A 13,730-nucleotide genomic window follows, 5' to 3' on the forward strand; every position below is an offset into this window, starting at 1 on the left:
GGTGTGGTAGTGTGTGGTGTGGTGGTGTGTGGTGTGGTGGTGTGTGATGTGGTGGTGTGTGGTGGTGTGTGGTGTGGTAGTGTGTGGTGGTGTGTGGTGTGGTGGTGTGGTGGTGTGTGGTGTGGTAGTGTGTGGTAGTGTAGTGGTGTGGTGGTGGTGTGGTGTGTGGTTGTGGTGGTGTGTGGGGTGTGTAGTCTATGCGTGATCCGTGCCTCTGGTGGTCTGGTGTGTGTGGTGTAAGGCGTTGTTCTGGCCTTCATAGGTGTTCGCTAACAGCGCATGTTCCAAACAGGGTGCGTAGCCTATACGGGCGATGTTCGTTTTGTGTGCATGCATACAGAACATGAAACCTAATTGTGTATGTATACGCACGAATTTCGAGATGAAATAATGTCGACCTTGTAAGCGGCTGAGACGTCTTATAATGGGATCGTGCATAGGACGCGTATCTCTTAGCACGCGACAGAAATATTAAATCACAGACGCCTCTGAAACAAATGAGTGGTGCGTGTGTGTGCGCGCACTAACGCTCCCGTGTGTGATTTAATTATGCGTGTGTGCGTGTCTGTGAGAGGCCGAGTTCTGTTCCCGCTCACGGCCAACACCCAGTGATGATTTTCTGAACCCGTGCTGTGCCTCCCCTGGGTCGACTCAGCCTCAAATCAGTTTCATGGTGCGATGTGTATAAAACATCGGCACTGGGGAATACAAAGGTGGCCGAGCGTGGAGCTGGCCACCCACCCCCTCGTGTCCCGTGCCGGCCTTCATAGGTACTCGCCAACAACACTTGCCCCAAAATCATGTGAAGGTTATACGGGGGATCATTGTCTTTGTATCGGGGGAGCTGTGGCGCAGCTGTTAGCGCACTGCGCTACGAATACGGCGTCCAGGCTGCGGTTAACATGACCGGTAATTATCTGAACCGGTCTTGTACCTCCACTAGGTCGACTCGGTCTCAAATTATTACACGGTTCGGTGGCGAAAACCATCGGCACCAGGGAGACAAATACCTAAATAGGTGCTCGCTAACACAGACATGGACCACCACCGGCCTATACCGGCCACATGGAGGTATATTTCTGTCGTGTGTAATGTTTGTGTGAGAGAGAGAGAGAGAGCGAAAGAGAGTGAGGGGCATGTTTTATGTGAGTCTGTGTTGTTTATGAATTGCGTCTGGGTTGAAAGGACAAGGCGTGCGCTTAAGATAATAAAGACAGCGTCTTGTCCACATCGGCACTTGCACCTGCCCTTTACACCATAAAGCAATCTGGTGCGATGTAAATAATCCCACGTCACACATTGGGCATCTCAGTCATTCCTGGTCGGCCTACATCCTCGCTGGTTAGCCGTTGGGACATCATCACCATCGTCGCCATCGTCGTCATCACCAGAAGCAGAGCTGCTGCCATGTTCAATCTACTGCTGGGTCAATGCCTCCCTAAGCTGAAGCAGCATATCTCGCACAATCCCGCGACGAATGCTTCCGCCGAGCAGGCGCTACAACGCGGGCTGGGTTTGTTCTCAGATTGTAAATGTTGTGGCTTGGCTCTCCAACACACCGGTGTGTTGGAGAGCCAAGCCAAGTACTCAGATTGTAAATGTTGTGGCTTGGTTCTCCAACACAAGTACTCAGATAGTAAATGTTGTGGCTTGGCTCTCCAACACACCGGCGTGCTGTACCAGTGACGAATTGGCCACGTTCTGTTTACGTGGTTGGCTGTGTCGGGTGGTGGCGGGTTTAACGACACATTTATATATTTACGCGATCTAACCCCCCCCCCCCAAAAAAAAAAAAACCTCTATTATGGATGATATTGGTTCCGAAAGTCAACTACTGCTTGTTAAACTGGATTTGTCGCTCCGTCTCCCGCTCGGTGGTGGGGGGAGGCGTCCCATGGGATTGCGGTGAGTTCCTTTCCTTGGTCGCCACTGCGAGTATTAATCTTCATCATCCGGCCATCGGCGCCTTCTTAGCGACTCATCCTGCCCGTACCTAGCCAACTTAATCTTCTTCGGAGTCCAAATTATCTCTTTAATGGCACGCTAAGTTAACTAATGCATGCGTTCCTCGGCGTGTCTATCAATGACCAGTCATGCCGATTTAACACGCAGGCTTTCGCGAGCAATAGCCTCTGTAAAAAAGGTTTTTTTGTTGGGTTAGATCGCGTAAATATAAATGTGTCGTTTACCCGACGCCACCCGACGCAGCCAATTAGTAAGGTTTGTCACGTAAAACAAAACGTGGCATTTCGTGACAACTTCAGCACACCGGTGTGTTGGAGAGTAAACCCATAACGTTTACGGTTTAAGTGAAACGTTTCGCTGGTGATTACAACCAGCTTCATCAGGCGATTTGCAATAATTATAATGGCCAAGCGAAAGCACGCGTCTCTCCGCACTAGCCCTTGCTCACCTCTCAGTTGCTGCTTCCATTCTCGTGGGGTCTGTGCCGCGACCTCCTGCCAGCGAGCCATCTACACTTCACGTGGAATCGAAGTGCACGTAGCCTGGCACCAAGCGTCGCGGTGACGTCGCCGCCACTTAGTGGCGAATGGCGAGTGTTGTTGTTGTTGTGTGCGTCATGGCAGAGGTAGAACACGCTGATTGTAAACACTCGGTTTGGGTCACATCTTCTAAAAAAACGTACCAAGTATCGAATACCCAATTGTGAGAAAACTTTCATTTTATACGGCGTCATTCATGCCAACAGCATCTCACCATGCTGTATATGAGGACCAAATCCCCATATACACGGTTGGCTACGTACGGCTCGAAAGAAGCCCAACACACACACACCCACATACCAAGGTGTGCGTTTTTGGTGCCAGATAAAAGGGTTAAAACCTATTACTATATTTTGCTACTGGCAAAGGAGGTCTCGTAATGGTAATGCTTACTCCGAGCTCTCAATACTCTGACAGTGCGCTGTTTTTTAGTTGTACGCCTTTTGGCGTCATCTGGTCCAACACCAGTCGAGACTAGGCTCTAAGAAAAGCCGTCTCGGGTGTGCACCAATCAATTTCAAGGACAGTGCATATCATTATCAGAGTTGTCTCTTTTTGTTTGCATTTTGACTGCTTGTGTTGTGGTTATTGCAAACATGATCCCTTATATAAAGGTGTCAGTTTTTGGTGCCAGATAAAAGGGTAAAAACCTAATACTATATCTTGCTACTGGCAAAGGAGGTCTCATAATGAAAACCCTACTGCCGAGTAAAATCATAAATGAATAAACAAATTGCCCCAAAATGAAAGAACGCAAGCAACAACAGCACAGTGATCACAACAAAGCAAATGAGTCCGTGAGGTGTCTACACATCGCAGACCACAGTCCCAAGCCAGGAAATCTTCGCAGGAGATGGCAGAGTATTTCAATTGAGCGCCTTTCAAATCATCCAGATATATATTTTCCAAAATGTCACAGGGCTAGGTTCCAACAACAAAAAGTTGAACATATTAACCCCCCCCCCCACCCACTCGCCCCGCTATTCATATTTATTTTGGATTCAGCACCATATTAAACATTATATTATAATAATCTCCAGATGCCACATTTCGCATAATTTGGTTGGATGAAAAAAAGTGATCTTACAATTTTTGCTGCGGCCCAAATTCAGATGATGTTAGGTTATTGGATTAACTCACGTTGTCCGCATAGCCTGTATGATGCATACTCAATATATATACACACCACATTTCATCTCTCTAGTTCTCGAATAATATTAGAATTTGCATCCATTAGTCATGCTCACGACCGGCTATAAATATCAGATGAATAATAATGATATAAAAACATGGTACGTATGAAAACATCAGTGGCGAGGAGTGATATTTGAAGCCTTGTTGGGTAACATCCCTCCTTCTCCACCACCACCACCACCAACCGACAGTGAGTGAGAAGTGTGGTGAAGTATGGTCAAAACACCCCCCTCTCTCTCAACCGCCCTCTGCCTCCATGACCGGCAAGGCATTGATTGGAGTGATAAAATACGCTGACGATTGTAGAAAATGGTTGTTGTTGTTGTTGTTGTTGTTTTTACGTGATTAAGATTTTCAATGGGGTACGTAAACACAAGGAGTGCATTTTTACAGACGCAGCGTAATTTAGAGTGGGTTCGTCGTGTTCTTTTAATTAGCAGTTAGATTTCGTCTCGCGCTTTTCGTTCCCTGATGTAATTTTCGCAAAATGTTACCGTTTATTTAAAATAGTTTCGTCACGTGGGACGATGCGACGTTAAAAGGGTCGGTCAATGTTGAACAAGATTTTGGATTGTTATTTTAGTGTTTTTTTGGAGTGCAATTAGGTATACTTACGTAGAAATGAATGAGAAATGAATTGCATCCGTTCTCAATCCCACCAATGGACAAAAGCCCTCTCTCCCCCACGCCGTGTCGGGGAATTGTTTAGCCAGGCTCCACCACGGTGATCCGTGCGAGTTGATAAGGACGGGACTTGTTCTGGTATCACTTGTGATCGATGTTTATCAGTGTCCGGTCAATTGAACTCTGGTTGCCCGCGGGGTTCATCGTGCAGCGCGCTAACCACTGCGCCACCACTCCCCCACCCCCCCACACTTACTCAACAATCTCACATCGACAATTTGAATAAATTAAGTGGTGGCGCTGCTGCTGCTGCGTTGGCGGTGGCGCACGAAGCACAACTAACGACAACAACAAAACCAACACATTCGTCGTTAACACTGTTTCCTTAAAACGGGAAATATTTGGACAAGAAAAAGGTCCGTTGCCCGAAACGTCGCATTTTATATATATATTGATTTTTTTTTTCTTTTAAGGGCACAGCGTTATTAATAAGTCAATCAACAAGCAACAATTCCCCGGACGTGGCAAGTCTTGTCTTGCGGCAGTTTGGCCCCGAGAGAGTTTCGAAGCGTCCAATGTCGTAGATGACGCGAGAGAATGAGATGCGTCGAAGGAGCGTTAGAGGGTAGCGGCGACTGTGGCTTGGGAGAGGGTCTTCATCCAGCAGTGGATTGACCACGGCTGGTGACGACGACGATGATGAGGTGAGAGATCGTGGGGCAGTTACAAGGAATGACACTGACGATCCCTGGAGAACTCATTAAGTGAGGCTCTGTGATCACAAAAGTGAGAAGCGAACGAGGGATAAAATGTCACGATCCAGTCGAGGGAGGATGAACGTACGCGTGCATTCATGCGGCCTATAAACACACAGCACACACAACACACAGCACACACAGATCATAACAATGACCTGGCCAGTGTGAACGTCCAAAGAAGAACAACACAGCACAACTTTGTTCGCACTCTTGTTGTTGGTGTTATCATTATTCACCGGACTCTCTCCGATGTCAGGAGTTTTAAGTGTTTACTGTCGCCCTGCCTGGTTGGGAGGGTGTGTCTACGTCGCTTCTCTCTGGCTCGTGTGTTGTGTTCACATTCGCACCCGGGATCGTGGTCGCGTCGTGTATCTGTGGTGTGTTTTTGTGAGCATTGTCGATGTTAATGCGGGATGTGTTGTTGAGCGTTTTAAGACGCAAATTGCATGACTATATGAATCCAATTGGTGTTATTATAATTTTTGCAATTTTTTTGTCCTTTTGAACGATGTTCAATTTGCTCTGGAGAAGTGACGATAATAACGATGAGTGTGATTATTCTGATGATTACTGATGATGATTCATCATAATGGTCATTATCACGATTGGCAATCGTCATGACGATGGCGATTATGATAAATAAAAAATTATAATAAATGATGATGATGGACAAATATCACGATGATATGACTATTGATGATGATGATCATGATTCAAAATATGTGAATATAGTTGAGGGCGATGAAAAATAGTATTATCGTCATTGATCAACTATTATGATAACGACGATTGTTGACGATAATTCTGATTACCAATCAGTATGTTGATTCATGATGGGGATGATAATCATAATTATTATTGATTATTATTGAGTATCATTATGATTGACGATCGTAATGATGATCATTCAGGATCATCGAGGGCCGTCATGATTCAGGATGTTGATGCTATTCGTACACGATGATGACTCGTGATGAAGATAACAATTAGCAGAATCGACAGACATCCCCGACGGTGGTGTTGTGAGGGTGTTGTGAGGGTGTTGCGAGGGTGTTGTTGTGAGGGTGTTGTTGTGAGGGTGTTGTTGTGAGGGTGTTGTGAGGGTGTTGTTGTGAGGATGTTGTTGTGAGGGTGTTGTGAGGGTGTTGTTGTGAGGGTGTTGTGAGGGTGTTGTTGTGAGGGTGTTGTGAGGGTGTTGTTGTGAGGGTGTTGTGAGGGTGTTGTTGTGAGGGTGTTGTTGTGAGGGTGTTGTGAGGGTGTTGTTGTGAGGGTGTTGTTGTGAGGGTGTTGTGAGGGTGTTGTGAGGGTGTTGTTGTGAGGGTGTTGTGAGGGTGTTGTGAGGGTGTTGTTGTGAGGGTGTTGCGAGGGTGTTGTTGTGAGGGTGTTGTTGTGATGGTGTTGTCAGGGTGTTGTTAGGGTGTTGTTGGGAGGGTGTTGGGAGGGTGTTGTTGTGAGGGTGTTGTGAGGGTGTTGTGAGGGTGTTGCGAGGGTGTTGTTGTGAGGGTGTTGTGAGGGTGTTGTTGTGAGGCTGTTGTTGTGAGGGTGTTGTGAGGGTGTTGTTGTGAGGGTGTTGTGAGGGTATTGTGAGGGTGTTGTTGTGAGGGTGTTGTGAGGGTGGTGTTGTGAGGGTGTTGTTGTGAGGGTGTTGTGAGGGTGTTGTGAGGGTGTTGTTGTGAGGGTGTTGGGAGGGTGTTGTGAGGGTGTTGTTGTGAGGGTGTTGTGAGGGTGTTGCGAGGGTGTTGTTGTGAGGGTGTTGTGAGGGTGTTGTGAGGGTGTTGTGAGGGGGTTGTTGTGAGGGTGTTGTTGCGAGGGTGTTGTTGTGAGGGTGTTGTCAGGGTGTTGTGAGGGTGTTGTGAGGGTGTTGTGTTGAGGTTGTTGTGAGTGTGTTGTGAGGGTGTTGTTGTGAGTGTGTTGTGAGGGTGTTGTTGTGAGGGTGTTGTGAGGGTGTTGTGAGGGTGTTGTTGTGAGGGTGTTGTTGTGAGGGTGTGTCAGGGTGTTGTGAGGGTGTTGTGAGGGTGTTGTTGTGAGGTTGTTGTGAGTGTGTTGTGAGGGTGTTGTTGTGAGTGTGTTGTGAGGGTGTTGTTGTGAGGGTGTTGTGAGGGTGTTGTGAGGGTGTTGTTGTGAGGGTGTTGTTGTGAGGGTGTTGTCAGGGTGTTGTGAGGGTGTTGTGAGGGTGTTGTTGTGAGTGTGTTGTGAGGGTGTTGTGAGGGTGTTGTGAGGTGTTGTGAGTGTGTTGTGAGGGTGGTGTGACGGTGTTGTGAGGGTGTTGTTGTAAGGGTGTTGTGATGGTGTTGTGAGGGTGTTGTTGTGAGGGTGTTGTTGTGAGGGTGTTCTGAGTGTGTTGTGAGGGTGTTGTGAGGGTGTTGTTGTGAGGGTGTTCTGAGTGTGTTGTGAGGGTGTTGTGAGGGTGTTGTTAGGGTGTTGTGAGGGCTCGAGACGCCAGGGCACAGCTCAGCGAGCTGCCCACCGCCGGGGACCACACACGCAAGCCTGGCTCATTGGCAGACTCACGCCGGCATGCCTCGCTCACTCACCCGGCGATGCGTTATATTATTTAGCATCATTATTATTATTATTATGCACCACGCGGTGCGTTGAGTAGAGTTTCTCGTAGCTTCAAGCTGTAGCTAAGTCACTCGACTTGTCATTTCAATGTGCCACCACTCCGGGCCACACACCCGCACACTGCAACGCGTGCTAAAGATGGATGGATGGTCGTGCTTTATGTAGAAGTGATGGAGATGATGATGATATGATGGCGATGATAATAATGATGTAATGATGATGATAATCAACGATGATATGAAGATAGGATTAAGATAATGGTATAGTATGCAGATTATATCAAGGATATGACGAGACAGATATTATGATTATATGATGGAAATGATGATTACATGAAGGAGATGATGATATGATGATGATAGAGATGATAATGATGATAATATGATGATATGAGATGATTATAATAAAAGGATAGAGATGATGATGATATTATGGATATGATGATGAGATGGAAATGATGTTGGGCTGCAAAGTGACCAGGATATGGTACTACAGTACTGGATTCTTGAATCCATCTGTGCGGAGCTTTGCGTGTTACCCCCCGCCCCGCCTCGTATGCGTGGTGGGTTATCTCCATCTATGTTCTAGGGTGGTGAAGTATGGTCAAACAACAGGCGAAACTCCTCACACCGACAAGCACACGCAAACACCCCCACTCAGTCAGACGTACACATTGCAAATATCCCCCATATAGCCTTGGCAGACCGTTGGGGCAAGTGCTGTTAGCGAGCAGCACTTATGAAGGCCAGCGCGGCACACGAGTGGGTGGGTGGCCAGTACCACACCCAGCCGCCTTTGTCTCCCTCGTGGCGATGTTTACACATCGCACCAGGTACTCGTTGGAGGCTGAGTTGACCTAGAAGAGGCCCAGTATCGGTTGAGATAATCGTCACTGTGTCACGTTCCGCACACAATCCACGCACACCCCACACTGACACACACACTCACAATCCACTCACACACAACACTGACACAGACACTCACAATCCACTCACACCCACTCACAATCCACTCACACTGACACACACACACTCACAATCCACTCACACCCACTCACAATCCACTCACACTGACACACACACTCACAATCCACGCACACCCCACACTGACACATACACACACTTACAATCCACTCACACCCAACACTGACACACACACTCACAATCCACTCACACCCACACTCACAATCCACGCACACCCCACACTGAAACACACTCACAATCCACTCAGACCTACACTTACACACACACTCACAATCCACTCACACCTACACTGACACACACACTGACACTCACACTCCACACACACACAGAGACACACCCACTCCACACACACACACACTGACACACACTGACTCACACACTGACACACACTGATACACACACTGACACACACACACTGACACACACACACTGACACACACACACTGACACTCCACACTGACACTCCACACTGACACACACACTGACACACACTGACACACACACCCACACTGACACTCACACTGACACTCCACACTGACACACACACTGACACACACTCACACACACTCACACACACCCAACACACACCCAACACACAATGGAGGCGCTGAGAGGCGCCGTGATGGTGATGGAGTAATGGCGCCACACACTGGTGGGCTTTGATGGCCGCTCCTCCCCGTGTCCCACCGCTCCTCACCTCCTCGACATCTTTCACCGCTCACCCCCTCCTGCGTCTCCCACCCCTCATCCCTTCCGCGTCTCCCGTCTCTCACCCCCCCTGCATCTCCCACCACTCCACCTCCTCTACATTTCCCACCCCTCCGCGTCTCCCACCCCACAATGTATCGACCCGAGTTAATGGCACGGAGCCACCCTCCCCCCTCTGCCCCCCTCTGCCCCCCCTCTGCCCCCCTCTGCCCCCCCCCCTCTGCCCCCCCCCTCTGCCCCCCCCCCTCTGCCCCCCCCCTCTGCCCCCCCTCTGCCCCCCTCTGCCCCCCCTCTGCCCCCCCTCCTCATTCACTGCCCCCCCCCCCCCGCACGGCTCCCCCAGGCTGCCAGTAAGAAGCGCGGCTCTAGGATTAGGGGATCAGGGGTGTGACGCTGATCCCACCACCGCTCCCCCTGTACAAAGGCAAAGGTCCCCCGTCTAGGCTTTTTGTCGCGACTGCTGTGAACGAAGGGCGGCATGGCACGTGAAGCACCTTCCTCTGCCCGGTCGCCGATGTTTGACCCGCATCGCCCCGTGAAACAGATTTAAGGCTGAGTCGTCCTAGGTGAGGCCCAGCGCCGGTTTCAAATTGAATTCGATGGAGTCGCCGGGTTCGCAGCGCGACGCGCTAACCGCTGCACCACCGCTGCCCTCGTACACACACAGACAAAGATAACCCGTATAGCCTTAACAGACTGAAGGGGCAAGTGCTGCAGGCGAGCACCTATGAAAGCCGGCACGGTACACGAGGGGGTGGGTGGCCAACACTACGCCCTACCGCATTTGTCTCCCCAGTGGCGATGTTTACACACCGCACCAGCTACTCATTTGAGGCTGAGTCGACCTAGGGGAGGCCCAGGAACGGTTCAGATAATCGTTACTGGTGTTAGCCGTGAGCGAGAGTCGAACTCGGGTCGCCGGGTTCGTAGCGCAGCGCGCTAACCGCCACCCCCACCGCTCCCCTGATACACACCAGCGCACATACACACACACATACACACCCCAATCCGTACATCCACATATACAGCAACACAGTCACGCACACACGCACCATCCCCCGCCCCCGCCCCCACCTCATCATACCAGGCAGGGGTCACGCAGAGATAGTCACTGCAAATGTCACTCTGGGCCCGGTGACCCTTAGCGAGAGACGTGCGGTTTTATTTATTTTAATTTATTACGCGTCGGCACTTTCTCTCGCCCACCTCGATCTTTGCCCCTCCCCCTCTCCCTGTCTCTCTCTCTTTTTTTCTCTCTCCCTATCTTTCCCTATCCCCCCCCTCCTCTCTCCCTTCTCTTCCTGCCTCCCCCCATGCATCTCTCTCTACCCCTCCCTCTCTCCCTGCCTTTCTCCCCCCTTCTCTCTCCCTTCCCTCGGTTGTACAGAACGAGAAAAAAGATGCTGGAGGGTGACACTGACGGCTGCTCTGCGCTTCCAGTGTTCAGAGGCCTGCTCAAGGCGCGGCTCTGGCTGTAGCACGCGTACCACACACGTGTCGGTGATGTGCACGTCTTCTTCGAACGCTGGGGAGCCGGACAAGCCCCTCTCTGTACCAGCGTGGACGGCACCCTCGTGTTCATCTTCTGAAGCGCTCGCTCGTCATCGTGGCGTGCGCGATGACCACCACCACCACGTGACTTTTCTTTCGTGTTGTGCGCGGTGCTTTTAGCGCCACAGCGCGTGGATTTGTAGTGTTTATTTTCATTTGTTTGCTGGTGACTTTGTGTATTTCATATTGAAATCGCCTCCAGTGCTTTTGCTGTTGGCGGCAATAAAAGTTGTTTGAAAGTATCTCCCTGCCTCTCTCCCCATATCTCTTTTCTCTCTCTCTTTTTTTACGATCAGAGGAAGCAAGAAAATGCTCGGTGTAGTCGGCACTTTGCTTCGTTCATCATTTCGCTTTTCTTTGTTTTTTTCCCAATGCTTTGCTTTATGTGCCCCCCCCCCCCCTTTTTTAAATGAAAGATTTCACAAAAGATTTCACGCTCTGCTCTCCTCCTTCTTACCCCTTCCCTCTATATATTTTTTTCTCTCGCGCACCCCCCCCCCCTCCCCTAGTGACGGTTGAAAGGCAAACGCTTTCGCGATTTGCAAATCACCTCGGGGGAGAGAAACGTCGTTTCCAGAGCCTCAATTGAGTCTCACGGACTCAAGAGGAGGCGCCCTGCATCACAGCGGATGTCTTGAGAGAGGCAGGGGCACGGGCTACAAGCTGCCCGTACACCTCGTCACCGCGGAGTCAGAATCTCGATTTATCCTGGAGGAATCCGATGAGCTATGAAGCTCTTTCCTCACACACGCCCAGTAGAATCGGTCAGATTGTTGGAAGCTGAGCTGATTTTGAGCCTGCCTATTGCTACATGGGTGACCAGAATGCTATAGGTTGCACAGGAGACTGCGTGTGGCGGTAGGCAGCGGAGAGCAGTGAAATTAAATCAACTGTTGTACTGTACTTCGATGCACCCTCCCCCCACGCCACCGGCCACGTACACGCTGGAAATTGCAGCTAATCTCTGTACATGTGCTCACGCATACTCTCCAAACATCACATCATCGATGCAGCTTTACAATCAAGGTATTTGGGGGGGGGGGTGGTTGGGGGGGGTAGCGGTGGTGCAGTGGTTAGCGCGCTTCTCTGTGAATGATCCCGGCGATCTGAGTTCGAATACGCCCGGCCGTGGCTCACGTCCGCGGCGAGCGATATCCACAGCGGCTTGTGGTGTTCGTGGAATCTATGTTCTATGTACGTTGAACTTCCTTCGCACCGTACGTAGCCAACCGTGCTCAATCGGAAGCCCCCCCCCCGCCCCGCTCCACCTTCCCCCACCCCCTCCTTCCTCCTCACCTCACGGACCCGAATTCACGGGGGCATCCGTCTCAGAGCGCTAGCGCTTCCATTGACATTTAAGCAGTGAATTATACATCTCCGCAGCTTTGCAAATTGGTTATGGAGTCCGTCTGCCCTCCCTTGTGTCTCCCGCCCCACTCCCCACTTACCCCCCTTTGGCTCCCCTCTGATACCCCCCCAGCCCCCCCCCCCGTGCCGCCGCTTATCCTAACCCCTGGCCGCCTGCAGAGTCTGGAAATGTTAAGGTGGATACCCAGTGGCGCGCAGTGCAAACAAACGTTGGCCCACGTGCTAGTCACATTGGGTACAGAGAACGTAGCGCTCTGAAACGTGGATCTTCCTGCACCGCAGCTGCCTCATCTCGGCCTTCGTCAGCAGCTGCATCAGCCCCCCTCCCCCCCCCCCACATTCTAATCGGAGGGAACACTGTTTTGTCGTCTTGGTGTGGCATGGGATTTTTGTTGTTGTTTTTGTTGTTGTTTTGCTGCCTTTCCCAGGCTTGCACTCGGAATTTATGTACGAGTCCAATTTGTACTTACATGGTTTATTCACGCGGTATTAAATAATTTGGTTTTAGTGACTTGCTCAACGTGCATCAATCTCGCTCTTGCATCTTTTATAGCCTTGTGTGTTGCTGACTCGCCCCGACTGGACATCTGTGGGGGGGGGGGAGCTTCATAGCTCATCGGATTCCTCCTGCAGTTTAAACAAATATTCTAATTCTGATTGACATCGTTTCTGTTAACCCCAAAAACAAAGATCCCCCTATAGCCTACGCAGACTTTTGGGGCAAGTACTGTTAGCGAGCACCTATGAAGACCGACACGGCACACGAGGGGGTGGGTGGCCAGCACCACGCCCGGTCGTCTTTGTCTTCCCAATAACGATGTTTACACACCGCACCAGGTATTTTTTTACGGGTGAAATCGACCTTCAGCCAGCACACAGCCACGTGGGTTAGTCGCGTAGCGCGCTAGTCCCTACGTCGCCGCTTCTTGTCTTCCACACAAACACACACGCGTCTACAAAGACAGAGATATCCCATATAGCCTTAACAGACCGTAAGAGCAAGTGCTCTTTGCGAATAACACCCAAGAAGTCTGCTACGGCACACGAGGGAGCGGGTAGCCAGCAACACGCCGGGCCGCCTTTGTCTCCCTAGTGGCGACGTTGACACACCGCACCAGGTATTAATTTGAGGCTGAGTCGACCGATTTATTTACGGGTGAAATCGACCTACGCACACACGCGCACACGCGCGCGCACAGGTCTTGATTCGGAGATATGCAAAGATAATTCAGCACAACTCAGTTGCGGCTCATCCGGCCCCGCTCCCCTCCCTACTTTCACCCATCCGTCCCCATCCCCTCGATTAAATCCCCGTCTCAGTCAACACCTCCCCCCTATCCCTTCCTCACCCCCCCCCCTCTTTGTTCGCGTGGTTTGGGAGCAGAGATCCCCACGCCGCACCACGCGCGGCCTCTCCTCCGGGTTGACACAAGGACACGGCCACGGGACGCGCGCGTGTGATGTGTGATGTGTGT

This window comes from Lethenteron reissneri, chromosome 38 (genome assembly GCF_015708825.2).
Source record: "Lethenteron reissneri isolate LAM-NWPU_2019-01 chromosome 38, ASM1570882v1, whole genome shotgun sequence".
Taxonomy (NCBI): Eukaryota; Metazoa; Chordata; class Hyperoartia; order Petromyzontiformes; family Petromyzontidae; genus Lethenteron; species Lethenteron reissneri.